General features: G+C 43.7%; 1 long non-coding RNA gene across 7 annotated transcripts in view; it reads left to right on the forward strand.

Annotated features, from left to right (window-relative positions):
* LOC127474480 (uncharacterized) overlaps positions 1-16,289 on the forward strand; it is a 119,497-nt gene that overhangs the window by 72,989 nt on the left and 30,219 nt on the right. The gene's annotated exons all lie outside the window — the stretch shown is intronic.

Here is a 16,289-nt window from a genome sequence, read left to right on the forward strand (position 1 = left end):
ATTTTACAAACAAGACATGATTAGTTACAATTAATGGTTAAACTCTTCTCCTATAACTTCTTGTGCCAGTACTCCAGTTGCTTCTGTTGAGTTGCAAGCTGATTAAAACATAAAAGTAGGTTTGTTGAAGAGCAAAAAGAGTTTGCATGCAGGACAGTCATTATCACTAGCTAAATAAGATTTTATTTAATTTAAAACTGTGCAGTAATGCATGGCAAGGTGTGGGGAACTAGATGATCTTTTAAGGTCCCTTCCAGCCCCACACCTTCAGTGACCAACTCAAGATAACAAAATTCTCGCAAGTGGATTTGCTGTCGTGGCACTTGTGTTCATTGATTAATTGCATGTATTTTTTTTTTAAATTCTTTTTAATGAGTATTTCTTCAGACTTAAGAAATGACTCAGCTATTTGAAATTTGGATTTCAGCCTCTTTGCTCAAAAGTTTTATATGTCTTAACACAGATTTACTGGACGTATGAAGCTGTCAAAGCAGAAATGCGGTGTATAGTAGGTAACCAAGGTGGTACTGTCTCTTCTTGCTCTATTTCAGTTGGGGTTTAAAGTGGTAAATCAGTGAATTATTTTTAAAATATTTGTACTTTTGTAATTGATTTCCAGGTGGTTAAGGGAGGAAAGGTTGTCTTGTTATGCTGAAAAAGTGGACATGAGAAGAGCAGAGTTTTCCACTCCAGTCTTGTTCCCTGGCTTGCTGGATCATGCCTGGGACAGACTTCGTGTGCCTGTTGTCAGTAAAATGAGGGTGATATTCAGAAATAATCAGAAATCCTTCAGTGATTGTAAACCCCGGTGAACACAAGAGGTAGAAGCATCTGTAGAATTTTGTGCCAGTGTTTTAGACCAGCTTATAGAACAAAAAATTTTGCAATGAAGAGTTTGCACCTACATGCAACCAAAGAACGTGCCTCTTTCTTGTCTGTCCTTTCAACCTTCTCTTTAGCCACAGCACACATCAAAGTATTACCAAAAAAACTTAGCCTAAGAATTTATATTTGAGGAGCCTTATCCATAGATGACTTCATGTTTGTTCCAGTCTTCCTTATTTTCAGGTTCTGAAACGCTTTCGTAACTTTTTCCATTCCCATCCCTGCCTTGAATCGAAGCCATTTTGAAAAACAAATTGTTTTGACTTAAGTAACGAAAACTTTCAAAATTTACCTCCAGCTTCAACAACACTTTTACTGCTACAGCTCTTTTTTCCTAATCTGCAGAAGAGAGCAAATGAAAATAAATAGAAGCTGGCATGTTTCTTCTTGTGCAGTTTTATTGGTGTGCATGTTTGTTCATTTGTCTGTTCACTTGTAGAATTCCATGATCTTACGAAGTGGTTTGCGGTTTGCTCTGAGTTGGTGAGACTTTCCTATTTTTCACATTTCAGCCATTTCTGACATTTTAACGCAATAGAAACAATGCAGCAGAGGAGCCACGGTTTTTTTGAAAATAGCCATCAGATACATTGGTGCCCTGTGTCACTGCTTGGAGAAGGTTTTTAAGGGTTTCTTGATGGATTTTTGAGCATATTTCAGCAAAACGTTTCAGAGGCAAATCCATTTGTATTTGTATGTCCAGTTGTCCAAAGCTTGTTAACATATGGGTGACAGACATATCCCAAAATGTGGGTTTTATACACAACTCTGAGGAGGGTGGCTACAGCTCTTGCTGATTTTTATGAATAATATCTGGGTAGCTGCTTTCAAGGGTTTACCCCTTACCTGCAGCTACACATCATGTTGTTTTCATGCTTTGTATTAAAATAGAGGAAAATTTGGCTGTATCCTAAGCAAGGGATTGAGCAGCAGCATGTTGAACGTGGTTTGATAAGACCTCTGTGGCTGCTGGAACATGGATTTGAGTGTGGTGGCACAGCCACAGCTTTATTTTCTTTTAAAGCAGCACTGCTACACGCTGGAACAACAATTCCACTTAAGCAAGAGGTCACATTGATCTGCACTGGAGTTCACTGGTCCTGAGGTCAGTAATGAACTGAAACAACCTTTCCTATTAATGGTGCCAGTGGAGGAGCTGGGAATGGCCTCCTGGAGTTTTCAGGGAAACTCATTGTTCACATAAACCCTGAGAAGGAATTTCCCTTCCTTCTTGGCCTGCTAGGTATGCAGTGAACCATACAGTTTGCTTTTGCTACATACCATCTGCATTTTATTTTTGTTTTGTTTACTGACTTCCCACCCTTCAGGGTATCATTGTATTTTATATTCCACCTTTGTTCACAGCCTGGGATTTGCTGCTTATGTTGTGCAAGTTACTGGTGTTTGGAACAGAGCTAGTCATGGAAAAAATGAAAATTGGTGGAAATTTCACCTACATTGTGTCTTCAGGAGAAGGGACACGGAGTGCTTTGATTGTTTTGGGGCTGCTGTTGATAACCTGGGCTACGTGTGGTTACGTACTTTGTACTGTTCCTTCTCTCCTGAGGATGGAAGTGGTTTGTTTCTTCTCTGTCTAAAGAAGATCTGATGCTGATACACTGCAAGAGTAGCCCCAACAGCCAGGATGCCAACAGTGTGCTGCTGTTTGAGCTGGAGCGCTCTGGTGTGCACAGTCAGGGCAGTGACAGCTGTCAGACCTTGGGATGGTGGCTTTGCTGTGGCCAAGCACCAGAACAGCCATGTTGACTCTGGACTGAACAACCCTGGTGTTGGAGGCTTTGTGCAAAGACATAAACTGCTATGCACAAACCCTCAAGGCTTGAGTGCTGTGTTAGAGGAACATGGCTGGATCTGTGCCTCTCTGCAACGCCATGGCCAAGCGAATAAAACCTCCCCAGGATGCCAGGAGAGCTGGCTTTGCAAAGAACAGTATTGTTATTGATGGTTTTTCATTAACTAGGTTACTCCAGCTTCCTGTTATCAGACATATTTGAGAGTTGAGTGTGCTGTATTGTATCAAAGTTCCTTTCTCCTGCTTCATGGTCCAGAAGTTTGGCTTTTCTTCTTTTGAGATAGAAATAAGCCATGTATTCAGTATCCCTGGTGATCCAAACATGGCCACATTGTTTTGAGACACAAACCTTTAGTGTCACTGCGGTCACTGTATGAGCTTCTTCAAAGCTGGGTGAGATTGAACAATTGGTTATTGTTCAGTGAGTAAAAATTTCTTTTTTCTGTAGAGAATTTGCATCCAACAGCAGTGTAGTGGTAGGCCTGGATGACCACGTTTAGTGAAACAGTCTCCTACCAAGAGTCCTTGCTGTTAAGTAAATCAAAACATGTTATTTCACCTGGTGGCTTTTGGAAAATTAAGTAAAAGTTTTATAATCGGATCCTCTGCAGATGCTAAATAGCACGTCACAACAAAATCATTAAAGTCTCCTTATGTAAATTGTTTATATGCTGCTAATCCTTTTTTATGGTGAAAAAAAGCATTCAGTGGGGTTTTAGTGCGGGAAATTTTTATAATCCTGTAGTTACCAGTGCATTTGACTTCCATGATTTGGCTGACAAACCTACTGACAGATTTTAAATCTGAAGATCCTACCTGAACCCAGCTGGAAGTTTGTTGTGTAGAATACTTCTCAAATGGCCTGTCACAGCTGTGGAATAATCTGGATTACGCTGACTCTGCAAAGGAAACAGATTACACAAAATGCATTTTCCTGTCAGTCTTTCCGGAGTGGAATTCTGTCCTTCCCTGCAGAGTGCAGTACCTTTGTCCCCAAAATTCTGCTAAGGATCCTCTCCTCTTCATTTACACACAAGTCCTGAATCCTCATTCTTGAGAACTTGCATGTTGAAACCTGGGAGAGAGACCCTCTGTTACCCTTAACCTTTATTTGCCATGGAGAACAGCCAGCACATGCCAAAGCGCTGGTGGAGAGTTTGGGATGTGCTCACTGTACCAGGAGTGAAATCCCTGGGCTCAACTGGAAAAATTTAACCCCAGAGTTCCAGATTCGTGTTGTCTTTTGTGGAGGAAGGTGTGAAAGAGGCCTGGTTGTCAAAGGATTAAGTTCTCAAGGTTTTAGAAGCTATAAAGCAGATTTGTTCACTTGTGCAGTGCTGTAACCTCTAATGTGTTACCTGTGGAGCTTGGAGGGGGCTCAAGTAGAGGTTGAGTTGAAATAGAATTAGGGCTGACCCAAAGTCTGCACTTGAACTCTGGGGAGTGGAATGACCTACTGAGAGCAGCGTGGTTGGGAGGAAGTGCATAGTCAAATTTTCCCTCAAACACTCAAACTGGGTAGTAAATAAGAACATACCATCATTTTTGGGTGACCTTTCTCCAGCAGCACTCATGTGGTGCTCTACATCCTTACTCTTTCCTAGGAGGAATTCATGGGGAAATAACCAAGGTATCACTGACTGTGCTAGAGTGAATTTACTTATAGACACGTGAGCATGAGAGGTGTTATGAAATGGAACAAGTGAGGCGTAGGGAATTTTTGGATCCCAAGATGAAAATAATTTCAGAGAAGTATAGACAAGTTTGAAGCATTACCAGTAGAAGTGAAAGTTGGTAGGTCCTTTCCTTGCTGCCACCCAGTTCCCTACCTTTTGGCAGCAGAGAAGGGTTTTGTTTTGTTTGGGTTTTTTTTTTCTCCATGAGACCCAAAAAACATGAACAAACCTGCATGGATTTTTATAACATGATACTCACATCATGGGATCACAGAATAATTTAAGTTGGAAGGGACTTCACGAAGTCTCCAGTCCAACCTCCTCCTCAGAGTAGGATCAGCTTTCTCTTGTCGTTTACCTGGTAGCATGGCTGGAAATGAAATTTTAGAAGTAGTTGTGATTATTTAGTTGTTGTAGTGAGAGAATATCTGGGAGATTAAAGGCCACCAGTCAGTGCTGTGGAAAGAGAACAAATAATTTCCAAAAGCAGGTGTGTGTTTTTGGGAAATGGAGGCAAAGAAGATAAAGGGGAAGATCAGACACAGCAATAATGAACTTCTTTTAACTGATCATCCTGCATTTATTTTCATCACCAAATATGTCTTTAACTAACCTGAACGTGTTGTCAGTATTGTGACCCCTTTGCCACATCCTTATGATTAATCCAGGGCTTGGACCCTGCTCCAGTGCAGGATTTGTGCAGTGGGATGGCTGCAAACAGAGCTAGAGTTGTTGCAGAATAGGGAGAGTGTGAATGGCAGGAGGACATGGGAGTTCCTCAGTTTTGGCAGGGATGTGTTTTGTACTGGGCTCAGCTGGACTGCACTGGAATTGCTGGAAACGTCAGAGATCTCCTGATAGATCCTCATCTAGCAAAGCATTTCAGTAATCGACATGAAATTAAGGTGTTGTGCACTGGGGCCTTAAATTTTAGTAACACTTATTTTTGAAATTCCTCCATGACCTGAAAGAACAAAAAATAATTATGCAAGCTTTATATGTCTGTTAAAAAAATGGGTTTCCTGACTTCATGTTTGGTGGACGTAGTCACTCACAGAGTGGACTGACTTCAAAGAATCTGAGTATTTCCAGTGAAGACTGGAGACTATTATTGCTGAATTTAAATGATAACTGAAGTGAAAATAACGTGGCACAAATGTTGGACCTGGAAATAAGTGGAAGGCTGAATTTTTTTTTGTGCAACTAATGGAACTAAGGAGGACAGGAGGGAATAATTCCTGGGTGCCATCTGAGTCCAGTGGAGGGACATGGGTACACTTATTGAAAGAAAGAATGATATGACAAATCTTAGAAATATGCAGCAAATTTGGAAGGGGTTGAGATAAGCCCCTTTGAAAAGCAGAAAGTTGTGCCTGTTGAAATCAGTCCTTGCTGTGAGTTGCAGGTCTCTGCACTACTTGGCACTACGGCTTGTCCAGGGAGTATCTTGGCACGAGCTGGGCTTGACCAGGAAATTATTTTCTCTGGAGCTCAGTGTTGAGGGGAAGCAGCTTCGCTTCTCTTTGAAGGCACGTCTGGAGAAGGTGTATCACAAGTGATCTGCCTGAGTAAGTTGATAAAAGTGTGTCTGGGTGACAATAAATGTTTTCAGCTTTGCCCTGAGCAGCCTCTGCCTTTGAAGTTCTTGTAGTTCCATTATATGATGTTTGCATTGCTGGCAGAAGTATCTCAAACACATTTACAAGGCAACTTCTATGTTACTGAAAACTCAGGAGGTGAGATTTGAGATTTTATGTAAAAATGAGGACTCTGCTCTCAAAACTGGATTTACAAGATAAAAGTCTCATTTATCCCAGTGGGTTTAGTCCATATTTTCCTGTGTAACCTCAGTAATTTCCCAGTTTTAATAAAATATCTATCCCTCCCAATTCAGGGTCAACCTGCAGAGGAATTTTGCTTCTTGTTCCATCTTCCCATCACTGGAGGGGAAAGAAGGAGAATATCTAAAACTGATTTATGGCCAAATTATGGGGGCAATGTAAGGTTTTAATCTGTGAATCTGTGAATGAAGGCTTCATTAAAAAAATATTCTCAGTTGATTTAAGTTTGACCTCTGATGTATAGAAAAACTGATAAGAGGGATGAACAGTGCATAAGAGATTTCTGGTGTCTTGAGTGTTTCATGGTGAGCAAAAATACACAGACAAGGGTTTGGGAACTGCTTTTTTCTTTTTTTCTTTTTTTCTTTTTTTTTTCAAATTTTTTTCCTTGTAATTGCATCTCTTTGCCAGATCTCTGTTTCAGGGAGATGTGTCCCATCGTGATGTTTCACCTGCAGGACAGTGAGGGTTACATTTAACTTAAGGTTTCAGCATGCTGTCCTTCAGATCTTCCCCGGGCAGGTGATCACAACAGCTGATCCCCCTGTTATTTGGCACACAGGTACAGCAAGGAATGGGGTGGATCAAGGGAGTGTTGTTGAAGCAGTGTGGAAGCAGGTACCTGTTTCTAACCACTCACCTGTAACAGGTAGACAACAAAACAATGATGGGTAATGGCAGTGCAACCTTGTTAACAAGGTATTCTGCAACTAAAAGGCAAATATCCCTTCAGACCTCCCCTTCTGCTGTGGGAAACAGCTGTTGCCTTTACACAGAGGGGTGTTGGGGCACAGACAGTTTGTAGGAATCATCTGCAACCTCAAAGTTCAAACAGTGTAGCAGCACTGAGTGGATCAGGTGGGAAATGAGGATTCTGGCGATGCAGAGCCTGCTTTTATCTTTGACAGTCATCCTGTTATTTGAGCACATCAGTTACTTTCTCTGAGCATTAGCCTCCTGTTTTTTGCAAACTAAATCTAAAGGTTTCAGTTTGTGACTAAGGAGAAACAGCACAGGGATGTAGGGATGGGAAAGGTGGATTTGGCTCTGTGTTGCTCATCAATATAAGAGTAGCATGAAAGATCATTCTCAGATACAACAGGTGCTGAGGAGTCCACCAAATCCATGCAGCTCTCTGAGGTGGGAATAAAACACAAATCCCTCAAATAGCTTTGATTCTAAAAAAAAAAAGGAGATTTGCTAGAGATTTAACAGAATTAAACGAAGACTTCACTTTCTCCACCCTTTGTTTGGAGGGAGATTGGGTGCAGCCAACGCTGTCATCCATGGGAATACAAAATGAGAATTGCAGGTAGGTAGGTGGATAAACAGGGACAAAAGCTGTAATTACTGCCTGCTGTTTGGAAAGCACCCTGGTGCTCTCCAGGCCTCCCAGTGCAGCAGTGAGATGCCAACCCACTGCAGAGAGCCACAGCTGGGTGCCAGCGATTCATATCCATTTTGCGGAGTGGCTTTGAGATCTGCAGATGATAGAGCTGCTAAGTGTTGTTATGAATGATTCAGAGCTTCTGGCTCCTGTTTCCATACATGGATCATCAGACTGTCTTTCTCTGCCATTTTAAAGTAATTGTCTGAATGACCTGAATATCTTCGAAGTAGCTTGAATGTGTGTTCAGGCGCTGGCTTTGGAAGTGAAGTCTTTCATCTGTTACACTTAACATTAATTTTGCTTCTTTAATGGGATTCTCTTTACCCAAATATACATGATTCGGCTTGCAGTCTGTTGGAGGTTGCTGTTCTCTTCCAGTGGTAATTTTGCCCGAGCATCTCCCAGTATGTGTTGGGAAACACGTAGGTAGCTGTTTGTGTGCCATCCCCTTCCGCGGGCACAGGAACAATGACGGGTTTGTTCGGTTGTCTCTTGAACAATACTTGGGAAAAGCTCCGTCCCACCAGGCTGTCAGTTCTGTTGTTGCACTTTGCTCTTGGTGACATCGCCGGTGGCAGCTAAATAAAGCTTATTAATTATTAGGTGCTCTTTGACCGAGGATGTTGACTTTCCCTGGCAGCCAATCATACGCAGAAGAAGCTGCTAATCTACCATAATATAGTAATTTAGTTACGAGGGTTGGAGAGAGTGGAGTGGGTCTGTTTTTGTAGATGGGAGATAAATAAAAGAGAACTGAAAAGCTGGAGAGGAACTTTTGACAAGGGCACGTAGTGATAGGACAAGGGGGAATGGCTTTGAACTGACAGAGGACAAGGTTAGATTAGATATGAGGAAGAAATTCCTTGCTGTGAGGACGGTGAGGCCCTAGCAGAGGTTGCTCAGAGAAGCTGTGGCTGCCCCATCCCTGGAAGAGTTCAAGGCCAGGCTGGACAGGGCTCTGAGCAATGTGGACTAGTGGAAGGTGTCCCTGCCCATGGCAGGGGATTGGAACTGGATGATCTTTAATTTCCCTTCCAACCCAAACCACTGTATGACTCTGTGAATTACTGTTACATTTTCGAGGTCTGATTCTGTACCAGCATCAGAGAGCTCTGAAACTACAACCCCTCTGCCATGTTCCAGGTTACTGTGCTGCCTCAGAGGTCAGTCCTAGCACGGGGAGCAGTACTCCAGGATCATCCCTTCCTGCCTGCAGAGGTCCAGCTCAGACAGACTCCCGCTGGGCAGGGCCAGGCCTGTGCCACCGCCCCGGGACACGCGCCCGAGCGCTGAGAGCTCACGTTACTTCCGCAGAAGTGATCCCTTTGGTTTCTTCAGAAAGCTGTTTATATACATGCGGTTGTCTGCTGAGCAGGGGGTCAGCGAGGGCAGCGAGGTTAAGGAAACGCTGGTGCTAATTCTTCCTACGCTGAGAGCAAGGCTGAGCGTGGCTGCGGAGTTTCCAGATAAGATACATCAAACGCAGCCGTGCTGCAGAGGCCGGGGCAGTGTCATGAGTTTCAACTCTACTCATTAATAGCCACGTCCTTGGGATTGTCCTTTGGAACCGTCCTCTTTGCAGTCAGCTTTGCCCTGCAAGGAGAGCTCAGCCCTGGATGCTGTGCTAGAGAAACCGCCTCGTCTTCCCCCCAAGATCTCCTTCCATCACCATGTCCTCTCTTCCAAAATGCAATTATGAGGCAGTAAACATGTTGTCTGTGGCGCTGAGGTGGAGACTTACTGGTGAATGTAGGTGAGAAATACAGCCCAGAGCTAGCAGTGCACTTTGAACACCTTGCCCGTGTTCAAACCGTAAGATTATTCCTTCTTCCTCACAAACATCCTTTTATTAACATAAAAGGACATTGCATGATGAAATCCACTGTCTGCTCTTTGGGTTACTGTGTTTGCTTTCAAATCAGTGAAAATGGATCAATTACTTTCACTTTGCCCATTGGCAGATTCTTTGTCCATCTCTGTCCAGTTCTGCATTGGGCCAGTGCTGCAAAATTTAGTTTGCAAGTTTGAGGAAGAAAATTCCTGAACAAAAACTATAAGGGGCAGCACTCTTACTTGTGGTTTTCCGCTTAAATTAAATACATAAAGTTCACACTACAAATCCTTATCTGAAAGCTTCCAATTTTTTTTTTTCAGTAGTTTAAAGCAGCATTTGAGAACTGATTTTACTGTAGCTCATCTGACAGAGCTGTGAAATTCCCGGCTTCCCTTTTGTGAGGGAAAACATCCCAAGTAACTGCCTGGAATAAGTCAGATGAATCATGTCATGGAAGTGACAGTGTCTTTTCACTGACTATAAAGGGGTTCCCTGTGACTAACTCAGACATCAGCATCTGTGCTGCAGGTATTTAAATAGAAGTGAGGTTAATCCCACTCATGAAGTATTCTTCTTGCTTCCAGTTGGGATACAGCGTATTGGGTGTTTCTTTGCTCTAGGAGGAAAATCTGAATCAGAATTCCAAGGATTCCAAGGATTTTTTAATTTGTAGGTGATCTGACATTTTTTTCCCCACCAGGTTTTGCAGTGGAGGTTGTAATTATGCTGGTTAATTAACTTGTCCGTCGACTTACTTGTGGTTCTCACTTCAAAGCAGTCGATACACTGGCTGTTGGGAAGAGGCTCAGCATCATTCATGATCAGAGGATGGAGGGGATTTCCACACTATCCTGTGTGGAAAGGCTGACAGAATTGAGGTTGTTCAGCCTGGAGAAGAGAAGGCTCTGAGGAGATCATAAAGTCCCTTCCAGTACCTAAGGGTGCTACAGGAGAGCTGGAGAGGGACTCGACTAGGGCAGGTAGTGACAGGCTTTAAATTTGGCAGAGGGCAGGGTTAGGTTAGGTATTGGGAGGAAATTCTTTACTGGGAGGGTGGTGAGGTACTGGAACAGCTTTTCCCAGAGGAGTTGTGGCTGCCCCATCCCTGGAAGTATTCAAGGCCAGGTTGGATGGGGCTCTGAGCAACGTGGTCTAGTGGAAGGTGTCCCTGCCCATGGCAGGGAGTTGGAACTGGATGGTCTTTAAGGTTTTTTCCAACACAAACTGTCCTATGATCCATTGAAAACCTCTGTTTTGGGACAGTTCCTTTGGTAGCTCTGGAAACTGAGCTGCAACTGCAGTAATTGACATAATTTCACCGAACTCCTGCCATCTCTGCATTGGCATGTCCTTGGAGAAGTAGGAGCTGCATCCAAATTGCATGCCCAAGGGGACTGGAAAAATTCAGGTGAGGTTGTTGTATCATTATGTTTGGAACTGGATTCTCTTGAGTTGTTTCTCCATTGAAATTAGAGGCCTTGCTGGAATATTTCAGCAGGATGCTACATCTGCACATTGGTGTCTACAAAGTCTTTGTTGGCAGAGTCTGCAGACATCAACACAGAAATGTACCCTGGTGTGTTTAGATGAATATTTGCCCAGCAGGTTCATAATGTTTAAACGTGAGCATGTAAATACACAAATAGTGCCAGACTGATGGATCAGGAAAGAGCAAAATTCCCAAAGAGCAGTGTAGGATGGATGGTGCTACTGCAAGGCTTTCCTGTGCTCCCTCAGGAGTGTATTTTGATCCTTCAACGAGGTTGATGGTGATGAGGCCAGTTCATGTCTCTGCTGGTTAATTTGGAGCATCTTTACAGGACTAAATCTTACATATAAAGGAAGGAAAACAATTTATTTTTTCTTGCTGCAGTGCTGGGGCTGAGCTATTATTTCTTGGAAGAAGGAAGATGGTATTTCTTCTTCCATCTGGACAAGAAGCACTCTTTGCCATTGCCCTTGGGGGTCTATCAACAGCATCTCTTTCCTTCTCCGGTTCCAGTTGACAGTTATTTTTGCATTGACACGAGTGCCAGTTCCCAAGGACTGAGTCAGATGTTGAAGTGCTCATAGTAAATCGTTAATCCTCATCTATTGAAGTTGCACAAGGGAGGGAATGTGGGGTGTGATGCCATGACAAGTACCAGCTCTGAGTGCCCACAGTCGTTACACTGGTGCTGAACCGACTTGTTCTTTTTTGAGGGAATGTTAGTTGGTTAGTTGGAATGTTAGTACATGCTTGTGCTAATGCACTTTCAAAGTGGGTTGAGTTAAATTAAGGAACTGGCAGCAGGAACAAGCCAGAAGCCTTAAGGAACTGGTGCTGCCAGGCTCTGGCATCCCTGCCAAGGCCAGTACCAGGGCACAGCTAGGTACACTCCAGAACGTGTCCTGCACAAGAGGTGACTTGCCCACGAGGCTGACTCAGTGTCATGGGCTGTTGTGTGTTTGCTTATCTGCCATGGAGGTCTGTGGGACCTGAAGTGCCTGACACTTCTGGAGAAGTTATATCTTGCAACAGCCAAATGTGATGCTGAGGGTTGGGTGCATCTTCCCCTGTGTTTTGGTGGTGCCCTGAATGTCTCCCTCCCATCAGTTCATGCCAGTGATGCGTTGGAGAGCTTGTGGATGGGTTTTGGTCTGTGGAGCTCTCGGGGACGTGCAGAAAGCAGAGCATTGCTTGGCTCAGAGTGAAACTTGGTGTTGTGCCTCCAAAGGGTCAGCTCTCACCCTCTTTCCCTGTTTTCCTCGTGTCTCAACTACCTCTGGCACACACATTCAGATACTCTCCCAAGATGTGAAGTGATGTACGAAGGGCACACCAGGATGAGAGCTGGAAGTGCTGGAGCTCAGTTTTTCCCCAGCAGTCCTGCTCTCAGCTCCCTGGCTGACATTGCCTTCCTGTGCAGGAGCTCAGTTCTCCCCAGCAGTCCTGCTCTCAGCTCCCTGGCTGACATTTGCCTTCCCGTGCAGGCACGTTTTTCCATGCCATTGTCCGCCTATCTCAGTTCTTTGGCTCCCGAGATATCATTTTACCTGTACTTTTCCATCCCAGGTGAGGACAAACGTGGTGTGATGCAGAGCTAAGACCGAGATGCCAGGAGTTTCAAACGTGCCATCTAGTGGTGTGAGCTCGGAGCACTCAAAATAAAGGAAATCCCCCCAAAAATCCACCCTCCTCCAAATACTCATTATTTCTGAAGTGCTCCTGTGTTTTTGGGCAGAAAATGAGTGTTTATGGCCCCTGCTACCCCGTCGGGTTTTCTGAGTGCTGGGGAACTGAGCTGTTCAAGGATTTCTTAATCAGAAGGAGGAACGGGGAGTTTTTAAGTCTGTTATTTAAAGTATATGCTGAGAGGTCTGTAGCTTCATACCAAGAAAACAGAGTTCATGCTGTTACTGCCTCCCGTTGCAGGAGCTGAATCAACTTTGCAAACAAAATAAATCTTAAATTGAAACACCCTTTATTTGGGGTGGAGGGGAGAGGGAGGTAACAATAATGTGCTTGTCTGTAGCCATGCAGCAGTTCATTAGCAGTGCCCTGTCATGAGATGCCCTGTGTTTGTGAATCCATACTGGGACATATTCTACCCCAGCAAATAACCTGAAGTACTTCCAGCTTCCTTCCCTCTGAAGAACAGAGCACTAAAATAGCAAAAGGCTCCAAAAAATCTTTCTAAAAACCTACATTCATCACCAAGATAAGAATAGGTCTTACAATGAGGAGTGTTAAAAGGCATGAGGTTTGTACCACAATTTGGCATGTTGCATGCAGTGAATTACAGCCTGAGTTAAATCTGTCTTGGGTGTTTGTCTTTGCTGTTATCTTCAGTTTAGGCTCTGGCACAGAATTAAAGTTGCTCAGGTTGATGTTTATGTGTGCTTGCTGTTCCTAGGATTTTTACCTAGAGGTCATTGTGTCCTTTTCTCTCATTACCAAGAAACTTGTTTGCTGTTTGCGTTGGATTATGTGATCCATCTGTTGTAGCTACCAGAATAAGTCAGGAGAACAGTTCCATCCTGTCTCACGTGCCCCTCACGTCATCCTTTCCATGCCAGGGTCAGAATTCAGCCATTCCTATTTGCCTCTACAGCTCCAGAATTAATTTGTGAATGCAGCTTGTGTGCAGGCCCATGAGATGAAATAAAAGAAACTGCCAACCCTGGGATGACAAACTTCAAATAATATGGCAGATAGATGCCTGTAGAATGAACAAGAAGAGATAAACATCTAAGAATTGCCAGCAAGCAAAGTAGGGAGAAAAAAGTTTGGCAATATTAAATGCTGTCCTAACTTGGAGTCTGCTTACACAGCTTGGATAAAGCGTAGAAAGAGGATTAAGAAAAGAAATCGAAACCCAGACTTCCAAATGGCCAGAGAAGACCTTTTCTCTGTAGGGTAAGGGTCAAGCTGCTGTTGCATATTGTCTCATTCTGAATCTTTTATGTGTTTCGTGAGCAGCAGCATGTTTCAGAAGTGGGGGTGAGAGGGCACCACTCAGCTCCTCATAAATGTGGAGTATCAAAATTACAGCACAGTGCCAGGCTGTGGGGATGGGAGGAGAAAACAGAATATCTAAGTCTCCTGCTTCCCAGGTAAGAGACTTCACAAAGGGAAGATGCAGAAAGATAAGTAGCATCTCTTTCCCAAAGAAAACTGTGGTGTAATGCTTTGTGCTGAACCTCAGTGCTGGATTGTGGATCCTTCTGAAAGGCTGGGCAGAGGTATCTACAAGGTTGGTCCTATAATAATTTAATCTTAAGCAAGAGGAAGATTAGTTTGCATCTGGTTTAGTCCTTGAGGTGCCTCTGTGTGGTAACACAAAATGGGACATGGCCAAGGGGAAAAAGCCCTGATGTTATTGATGAAGAGCTGTGCAAAGTGCAGGTACTAATCTAGTGGAGGCTGGTTTATTTATTTGGATGTAGACACCTAAATAACACAAAAATGAGTGGTTTTGTCTCACTGGCTGTGTCTGTACTGCCTGTCCCACTCAGGGAGCCACTCTGTCCTCCCAGCCCCTGTCAGGCATGGATGTGTTCAGCCCAGGCAGGTTCCCTGCACCAACAGAGTATGAAGACCACTATAAGGTGTTAATTACAATATTCCATTTTTTGTTTAGTTGGGGGTTTTATAGGTTGGTTTTTTTGTAGTGGTTTTCATTTTGAAGCTCCTGATGCTGCAGTTACCAATTTATTGATTTTATTCTGAGTACAAGAGCTTGAGCTTTAGGACCTGGTCACATACCCAGCTTTTGGTCCTAAGGGCTGAATTTGAGTTTGGTGTGACTCGACTCTCTGATGGTCCTGGAAAGTGCAGATCTTGCTGGGGCAGTGGCAGAAGCCTGCATGGGGACATGGGAACCAAACCTGGGATGGTCTTACCTGTGCTGTAGGATCCTCACTCATTCTGGAGCGATCCATCCCTGCAAACATGCTGGGCTGTGCTCCCTCCTAACAGAGGCCACGGGAATAATCAGAAAGCTGTGTTATTTATTAGACAAAGTGGACGTACCTGGCAGGAAATATTTGTTTGTACTAGTGGGAAGCAGCATTTGACTTTATGACGGCAATGCAGCTCTTTTATTAGTAAAACTTAATGTGTAACAGGATAATTCCGTTGCACCTACTACTATACTGGCATGATTTTGTACAAAATAAGTTTCTTGTTTCCTTGAAGGCCTTACATAAGCCCTAAAACTGGGAATGGATCCAGCGTGTTCGATCACAATAAAGGAGCTGCTTCAGAGCAGGCTCTTCTTTGGAAATAGCCGTAAACAGGTTTATATATAGGCACTGCTATTATACACAAAACTTGCTGAAGAAATGTTTCCCAAGATCTCGTGGTTTTACTGTATGCCGTGGGGACCCTGCTCAGGCTAATCTGTGAGCAGACCTGTTGTAGGAATTCAAGGCAAGGTTTAAAACCCAAGACTGTCTCTCAGATCCTTATGTGCTGAAAGGGCTGGGTGTTGAATGGCTCTTTGCTGTAAAAAAGGCATTTGATAAAAAGGCTCGGAAACTTGGGCTGGCATCCTACGTATGCAAATGCGGGTGCTGTCCACGTTATATTTGGATTTCAGGGTTTTTCAGATCCATTTCGAGACGATGGGTAGCAGCCTTATGTGGTTTGATCGCTTGCTTTCATCACCCATGCCCAATTATTATACATGAGATCCATCAGCCCCCTCGCAGCAACAGTTCCTGCAGCTGAGCATCAGCACGCTTGGGAACAATAAAGGGCTGGCACTTGGGAGTTTCTTTCCCTTCTAAATGGGCAGGACCCAAAATTCCTCCCTTGCAGAGCTCACCGATCAGGTTTGTTACTCGAACAGGTACATTTCCATCTGAGCAGCCTGAGGATGTGGGATTTGGGAAGATTTGTTGCCAGTTTACATTCAGCGTTGTTGGTTGTGTGCTCTGGTGGAGTTTCGGATAGGTACAGGGCAAAACATGGAAAGTCTCCTGCCTTTGTGTGATTGATTTTTAAGGATAATTTGCCATTTTGTTCCTTGCCTCCTTCCTAATGAGCTGAATTGTTAAAATATGTTAATGTAAGGAGACACACGAGAAAGGGTGAAGCAATCTACTGACACGTTGGATAATTAGATCATCTCCTGCGCAGGAAAAAAGTCAAGTACGAAACAGGAACAAGAAGCGCCTCCCTCCCCCCCTGTAGAGGCACCAGGTCTGGCTCTTTCTGCATGCAGAAGCAGGTTAGACAATTAGATCTTTAGTATTAATTAATTTTTGTGAAATTCCTGAAGATTCAGGGTGTCGTGTGTAGTAACTGTCTTGTGTTTTGTCGGTTATTTTTTGGGAGAAGTTGGGAGCCTCGTTTCAATACAGC

The sequence above is a fragment of the Manacus candei genome, unplaced genomic scaffold, assembly GCF_025592945.1.
Source record: "Manacus candei isolate 608988 ecotype Guabito, Panama unplaced genomic scaffold, ASM2559294v1 h1tg000042l, whole genome shotgun sequence".
In the NCBI taxonomy this organism is placed as follows: domain Eukaryota; kingdom Metazoa; phylum Chordata; class Aves; order Passeriformes; family Pipridae; genus Manacus; species Manacus candei.